The sequence below is a fragment of the Crocodylus porosus genome, unplaced genomic scaffold, assembly GCF_001723895.1.
Source record: "Crocodylus porosus isolate Cpor-Errol unplaced genomic scaffold, CroPor_comp1, whole genome shotgun sequence".
In the NCBI taxonomy this organism is placed as follows: Eukaryota; Metazoa; Chordata; order Crocodylia; family Crocodylidae; genus Crocodylus; species Crocodylus porosus.
The window spans coordinates 31,119,730-31,128,263 of NW_017728906.1; the positions used below are offsets into that span (position 1 = coordinate 31,119,730).

General features: G+C 41.5%; 1 protein-coding gene across 1 annotated transcript in view; it reads right to left on the bottom strand.

Moving 5' to 3' along the window:
* APP (amyloid beta precursor protein) overlaps window positions 1-8,534 on the bottom strand; it is a 357,591-nt gene that overhangs the window by 348,771 nt on the left and 286 nt on the right. The gene's annotated exons all lie outside the window — the stretch shown is intronic.

Below are 8,534 nucleotides of genomic sequence, written 5' to 3' on the forward strand. Positions count from 1 at the left end.
ATACAATAAAGAACATGAAATGTGTTGTAATATTATAAATTTAATGCATGTTTATATTTCTAATTTAAGAATAAAAGTATGACTATAAGTTGGCTGTTTCTATAAAACAGAAATGCACCTATATTTTTCTTGCTCAAGTCTGCATCAGGGCATCCTACAAAAGAGAAAGAAGCCTGCCAATGAAAAATAAGAAAGTTGTTGATTGACCTAAGATATACCGCTATGCATAAATTACAAGAGTTGGTGTTCAATATATAAAGCTGTCTCACTTTTCCAGAGCTAGCTGTTTCTAGCCCTCCAGAAAAGATTAAATTTGCTTCAGGCACACACAGGATAAACAATAAACTGGGGTGGGATTGCAAGCAATTCCTAATCATTGGCCCATTTTTCTTTTCAATCTCTGCTCAATGGATACGCAAACTGCAATTTATGAAGGTGGAAAGGGGGATAATTCTCATCTCATTCAGATGAAGAAGGTTAGACATATATTATGATTTTATTGACGACGAACTGTACCACTGCCATAACTGTAACTACCCAGTTCATAACTATGTTGCCTCCGATTGATAAAGCTCTACAAAAAGAACTCTTAATACATTACAAATTCAATAGAAATTCTAGACTTTTTAAAAAGTCTAGAAAGCCAGAAGTACTGTCAATTAATATTACGACGCAATTATACAACGTTAGTACATTAGAATACAGGAACTGATATAATGGATCAGACCAAAAGCCCATTGTGGAGAACACAAAAGGAGGGGAGTGAAGAGAATGAGAGAGATTGAGGGGAGGGGAGAGGAGGGGGCTGTAATTTTTTTAAACTAACAATATATATGACTTATTCTACTCCTACCTACTGTTACCACTAGAACTGAATGAGTTAAACTCCATGAGCTGGGAAGGAAGTGAAAGACAAGTAAAAACAGCACGTGACTGTCAAAGTTGATATGAAATGGATCATCAAACCTGAATGGAGCTATAAGTCATGAATCAGGCATCTTGAAGAATATACAACAACTGGACATTATAAACTTCGGGGACCAAAGTTTGGAATGAAGGGCCAGATATGAAGAGCCTGTTTAAGTTTTAACCCAGTAGAGGGAGATAGAGACTGAAAGCTAATGGGCACAGTGCTGTGTCAGTTGCTCCTGCTTGTACGTACTCTGTCTTGAACCTGATCTAAGAACTCCCAGAGATGTATTCCATTTGTTTAATAAATATTAGCTTCTTTTGGAAAGCCTGCCTTCACTTGAGGGCAACATCAATGAGAGCGCTGCAACCCAAAGACCATGGGGCTTATCTTCAAAAAGAAGTCACATCTGCTGCCCATTTAAAGGAGTACCCAAAAAGACTATAAATGGCTGAAGTCTCAAGCATCTTCTTGTAGGAAGGACACTCAACACCAATCTAGTCTAATATTTGGTCTCTACCAAATGCCATGACATTACCAGCTGATGCAGAGGAATAAAGTCCTGCAATGCTCTCTAGAGAATGTAACCGCCAATACTTAGAACTTGGGTTCTGCTTCAGTATGAATATTTACATACTTTCTAAAGGTCTTAATTATTTTGAACCACTAAACCATCTTGTTATTCAGATAAGTGGCTAATCCTTTTCTGAATTCCCATGAGATCTTGGCCTAAATTATATATTGTGGCAATAAGCCCCACAGTTTAATTATGTATTATGTGAAAAGCACAATTTCATCTCCCTTTACTTCTTTTGAGTATGCTGCCTTTCATTTGTCCATCTTGCCCATTTAAGTGCTGACACTATTTTAATTTCACAAGAAACACATTGATTTACCATTATGATTTGTGCTTTTTAAATTCTTTGAAAGAAATACTCATTTATAGTTACTCTTCAGTTTCTACGTTTTCAGGCATAAAAACATCCATTTCTCAGAAGTCTTCATGACACCACTAAAGCTACTAAAACCAAAAGGGGAAAAGGAATGAGTTTGGGATGAGGATGTGAGTTGGGTGTGTCTATTATAAGTAGCAGAAAGGAAACTGGTAGCAATTTCAGGTCCATTGTATTATTTGTAGATTTCAGTGTCATTAAAATTAAAGGGGCAATTTACTTTCCTGTTCAGGCTGTCTAAAGACTCAGGAACGTTCTGCATCTTCCACAACTAATTCAAGTTTGAAAGGTTTTTAAAACTATCAAAACAATAAGAAAAATCTATTTTGGAAACCTTAAGAGTAAATTCTTTAGGAAGATGGAAACAAACAAAAAAAAAAAATCAATCTTTAGTATTATAGCTTTTAAAAATATGCTTTTATGCACTTTTAACTAAAAACATTTTTTTAAAATCAAGAAATCAAATTTGACTTTTCCATTCAATATTTCTTTCCCAAAATATTGCTTAGCTTGGCATTTTCTTTCTCTCCCCCCCAAATCTAGACATTCCTCTCAGGTTGGCAGCAACTTGTATGATGGGAGTTCACAAGAGCATGTTCTAATAGTTAGCTGAGCTTAAAGAAAGAAGTAGGGATTTTTCCCCCTCCAATTTGCTTCACTTTTAATCTTCTTACACCACAGGATTTTTTCAAAATCCCAAGAATTTAAATCCAATAACACACAGTTCCAGGCTTAAGTGTTAAAACCATGCTAGACAGACCTCTATCTAGACTACTACAATGAACATATTACCATACATAAAACCAATTATATTTTAGACTGCCGTGGAAAAGATTTACTTCTACTCTTTGGACGGAGGGGTATACAGCGTGCTCAAATATTTAATAAATATGTATTTTGGGCACTGATAAATATTTTTAAGATCTAAATACAATGCTAGCAACTCATCAAAACAATGTTATCCCATATATCTTTGTTGAGAAGGGAGGAGGTGGGGACAGTGGAGTGGAGGAGAATGGGATGACTAAAGGAAGAACAAAGAGAGGAAGTTAAAAAGATATGGAAGTATTAGAAATCTCCAGGAAGAATATACAAAGGTAATCTTAAACTCTGTAAGGCAGAGAACTCTGAATTTTACAAGAAGTGATGAAAGGTGAGGCACAACATATGGATTTGATTTTAAAAAATTCAAGATATATAATAATTTATCAGTACTCTTTTAAACAAAACAACAAAAATAAACCCCCCAAAAACTGCTCAAGGCAAATTGCAATTTAACAGACAATCCAACTATTCTGCCAACTACCTGCAAATAATGGCTTGTAACAATTATTTGACTATCCAAAACAAGTCAATCAGTAAAAACAAAGATAACAAATAATCAAGCAGTAGCTATAAATGAATATGCATTATAGCTATAATGAAGCTATTCCACAATGCTTAATACCCCAAAAAAACTACCAATGAAAAGAACTCTTATCTTCTCCATCACACCTTACACAAAAACTAAATATCTCATTTACAATACTAAAACCTTTATTTAACTTCTGCAACTAATTCTTTAACAAGCACATGCAGATCATCATAAACCATCTAGAAACCAAGCTATGAACTTGGCTTACCCTGGCATAAAATTGTACAGAAAATATTGTTCAGGCAGCATAGAATAAAGGTTAGATGCTTTATTGTCTACCTCTGGCAAAAACAAAAAAAACACGAATGTACCAAATCCACAACACTTTACTCTTAATATTTCTACTTCTGTGTTGTGACAAAGTGGAATAATGTAAATGCTGTCTGAAGAAAATCTCTCTGAAAAGGACATTTTTTCTGCAAACAACTTACCTAATTCTTATTAACTATATCATTAAAGAAAGACTCACATAAACAAACAAACAAACCCATTTCTTTCTTCCTCTCTAATTTGTGCATTGACTTGGCCAGCTTTACATGCTGTGTCAGATTATAGGTTTTATTGTAATATTTCTGTTTTAAATGTGTTCATGCTGTTATAAAGTGTTATCAAGATGCATGAAACGGGTACAAAGGAAAAGAAGAGTCAATAGGGTCCCTGCTAAGTGCCAGAGCTGCCCATGTGCAAGACACCAGAGAAGGTGATCTTCAGCATCAACAGAGACTTGAATAGCCTTTTTGACGTATGAAGGACTCGTAAGAGGGCGCGGGAGTGGAACAGCCAAGGGGCATCCAGGAAAGCTAGGGACATAACCAATTCATTCAGGCTGCTCTACCCATTGACCGAATGGAGTGCTGGCTGGTGGGAGCCAATCTGAAAAAAGACCATCAGCTTTGTGGCTCATAGTTGTACAGACTGAAGAGGAAACAACTGAGTAACTTTGAGGTGCTCAAGGATACATGGGATAGACTGGAGACAAAGGGACTGCTTAACCTTTGGGGGGGGGGGGGGAAGAGGGTAGGGCAGGTAGTGCCAAAAATCTCTGACTAGCAGCCTTTACCCCAACACACACTTTTATTGAAGAGGAATTTGTCTGTTTTGTGGCTTATGACTTCCAGTTGTACTTCTCGCCAGAAAGAGATAAAGTCCCTCTCAAGAGCAGAACTGGAAGACAGCTAGGTAACGGGAAGTCAAGAAGGGTTAGTGGCTGAAAGGCCAGGATTTCAGAGTTGGAAGGGATTAGGGCTCCCCACACCCCCACCCCTCTGCTCTAGAAGCCAAGCCTGTGCTGGAGTATCTGGAGAGACCAGACAAGGCTGGAGAGGTCCCAAAGCAGCTGGCAGCTCCCAGGGGGCATCCGTGTCAAGCCAATACCAGTGTTTCCCCATCATAATAATTTTTTCTTATAGATCTCATAAGAACAGAGGATAAATATTTAAAGATGTTTCAAAAGATTCCGTTAACCAAAAAATCTGGAAAGCAGATTCATAGAAGTTTCAGTAATACAGCACATTGAAAGGATGTTTCATTTTAAAGTGTCTATCAAAAGTTTTCTTTAAAAATAAATAAAGTGTTATTAATAATAAATAGTAAAACATACTTGCTGCACTAAAGTAAAAGGCAAAATAGAAGGGAAAAATCTTCTGAAAGTCACCACAATATCACAACAAATAATTTTGCTTGATAAACTTTTCCTATTTTCATAATTTCCTAAGGGTTAATGGAGCAAATGAATTGAAGTACAGCTTGTTTTAATATCCTAATTTTAACTAGCTTGTATTACAGTACTAGGACACCCTCTCCTGTAAATAACATTGGAACAATTGGAGCATTCCAAAATGGGGCTGATAGAAATCTTGATACTTCCATTAATGCTCTAATTAAAAAGAAAATCTAAGTTAATAATGGATTGTTCACTCAGAAGTTCACAAAGACAATTTAATTGTGCTCAGTTGTGTTAATTTATTGAAATCAGACAATTAGTAGAAACAGATAACATGGAAAAATATCTATTCAGGGGCCAGATAATTAGAAGCAGAAGTAGTGTTCAAACTCTGTATATTACATATGCATTCTCATGACAGTTTTTGTCCAGGGTAACTTACATTCTATTCTTTAAAACAAGCCAGTTAAATGGGACCAGTGTGAAATGGCTAAAATAATTAAAAGATCATTGTAATATTACTTGGGTGAGGGGTTCTTTAGGGAACACACAAGTTTTAGTACATCTAGAAAGAAAAGGTATTCTCTATGTGTAACCTCCAAAGAATTTCTCCTCTCTGCCAAACCCACACTCCCTCCCAGAAAAACAAAAGAAGAACAGGGAAGGGAAGGTTTCTGAAATAAGAACTGCTAGACCTTCTGCTACATTATAAATTCCAAAGACAATTTTAATGATGATAGGAAAGATGTCTATTGTTAGCCCCAAGATTTTTAGAGAATTTAATGCAAGGCTCAGAAGCAAATATTCCCCCTAACAATTCCTCCTATTATCAAATATCTCAGTATTTTATCATCAACAGCAGCTCATTCAAAATGTTAATTATGGTGTCAGGTTTACACAAGTGAAGCTGGTATATTTTTGACCACTGGAAGTTCATTTAAATCCCTGTTGCCCCCATGCTGAATGCTATTAAGATTAGGAAAAGTAAGAAATTATTTGTATCACATGCAATTCTCAGAATAAAATGTTAAGCTTCTGAATGCTTGGATATTAATGTAAATATTCGTTTCACGGCAAAGAATGCCATGCTGAAAATACAGTGCATCACTCTTAAGCAGATACCATTGAAAGATAGAGAGGCAAAGCTGCTCTCCCAACATGGGATACCATCTCTTTTATGAAACACCATCTCGATAGAAAATCCAAGACCCCAATCTTGGGGTCCTCCCATGTGCACACATTTACAGAATTAGGACTCAAAATATAAAAGAGAGGCCAAGATTAATCATCTCAAACATTTCATGTCTCCCACAAAGTAACCATTTTTTTTCTTTCAACTACAGCCCCTGGAGCAATTTCATTCTTCCATATTTAAATCAATGCCAGGTTGAACCAAGCTGATAAAATCCAGGCACCTTAAAAAAATCAAGGATTCAATCCTGCAAGCTTCATAGGGATTGACTCACAGTTGTAAATTCTCTGCTCAGGACTAGCTGCCAGCAGGATGAGGCCTGCCAGCTGAGCCCCTTGAATGTTAAAGCTATATAAAAACCTTGGTGCCTCCATTCAATGTCTTTTCTTAACTGTTTCCCAAAGAAGTTAAAAAGGGTATGCCTGCCTCACAGCAATCTGGTTAAAGTCTTGATCCTGAAAACCACCTGGACCAAAGGCTGGCACTTCAGAGCTGAAGGGCAGTTACAGGCCTGTCATACAGCTATTGTGCCTGGGGTGTGTCGGTCTTTATGTCACTCCCACTTCTTCCAGCTAGCAGGCTACTACCTATGGTAGCAAGAGAGAGAGGGGCTGGGCTTTTAAAGCCCAGCTTTGGACAAACAAGGGCAGGACAAGATGGGAAGAGAAAGACACTAAAAAAAAAAAATGTGAGTCATTGTTGGATGTTCCCCACCCACAGGCTCTTTCCTAAGAAAATCACCCCTTTAAGAGTTGCTACCACCAGGGTTTGAATTACAAGGGAGCTCAGTGCCTCCCCCCCCCAAGAGCCTCCCTGTCAGATTTGAAAGTCATAACTGGGGGCAGGGGTCTCTGATTTTATTAGGGCATTGTGACAGGCAGCCCAAGGTGTTTTTTTGCAGACCCCTCCAAGAGTCAAAGTGTAATTTGAACCCTGGTCAGGACTTCCTCCATCCTTTCATCGCCTCCTCCCTTCCATATCTCTCTCTCTCTCTCACTGCTTTCCACCCCACTGGCACTCTTCTGCAGGGGGAAGGTGGGGAGGGGGAAATCCTCGGGGGTCTCTGATTCGGGAGCCCCCACCCCCGCAGTGCTAAACTGGGGATGACTGGAACAACAGCAGCAAGCCTGCCTGGGGAGGTGGGCAGGAGGAGGAGGGAAACAGGCTTCTTCGGACACCACAGACTGAAGAGGGGGGTGGATTAGAGGGGGAAGGAAGCGGCTTTCCCCGCACACCCCGCTATCCCCCGCAGAGACACCCGGGCCGCCGGCGGAGGGCAGGCCGGCTGGCAGAGCCGCTCCAACACCTCACGGGGGGGAGGCTCTTTCCGGGCTGCAGCTTTCGCGACGGCGCGGCTTTGCTGCAGTGCAGAGGCGCCATCTTCTCGCTCTTCATCTTCCAACTCCGGCCAAGCCTTTCCTCTCCCCGCCGCCGTCCGCGCCCCGGCCCCGGGGGACCGCGCAGGGCAGAGGGCGCGCTCCCCGCCTGCCCTGCACGGCGCCCGCCACCTGCCAGGCGCTTGCACTGGGGGGGAGGGGGGATGCTGCCCCCTCCCTGCGCCTCGCCTCGCCCCGGCTCCGAGGGCCCGGGGCGGGCAGGAGCCGCCGGTGGCGGGAGCGGAGGGGCCGCCCCGAGCCCGCACAGCCCCGCCGGGCTTTGTTGGCGAGGAGGCGCAGGGCGGGAGCAAGCCCCCGCGGCCACGTCCCGGCCCGCGCCCATGCCCACTGCTACAGGTGGAACCCCCGGCACACACCCCAGGCGTGCACCCACGGGGACATGCATCCCCCCACACAGACACACCCGAACACACACTCCCATACGCACACATGCACCACTATATACAGCCACAGACACCCCGTATATATACACCCAAACACACACCCCCATACACACACACATGTACAACCCTATTATATACATACATACACACACACACTATATATAGTGTGTATATTATACACCCACAAACACACACACTCATATATATGAGTGTATTTACACACACACACATATAGGATGCATACGTGTGTATCCACACACGCCCCATATGCCTATGCCCACAAACACACATACATACCCACAAACACACAGCCCCCACGCATTAACACACCTACATGCACCCCCCACACACCTACACCCCATATACATACACATGCCCCCCACCCCCACACACATATATACCCAGAAACATACATACACCCCCCACGCATTTCCCTAGATATATTCACACCCCCATACACCTATACCCACAAACGCCCCCGCACGCGCGCGCACATATATATGGACTCACACACACACACGTACCCCCCCCCCACATACATACATCTACCCCCCCAGACACAGACACAGACACACACACACACGAGAGCCCCGGGCTGGGAGCAGGGAGCGGCGCAGGGAAG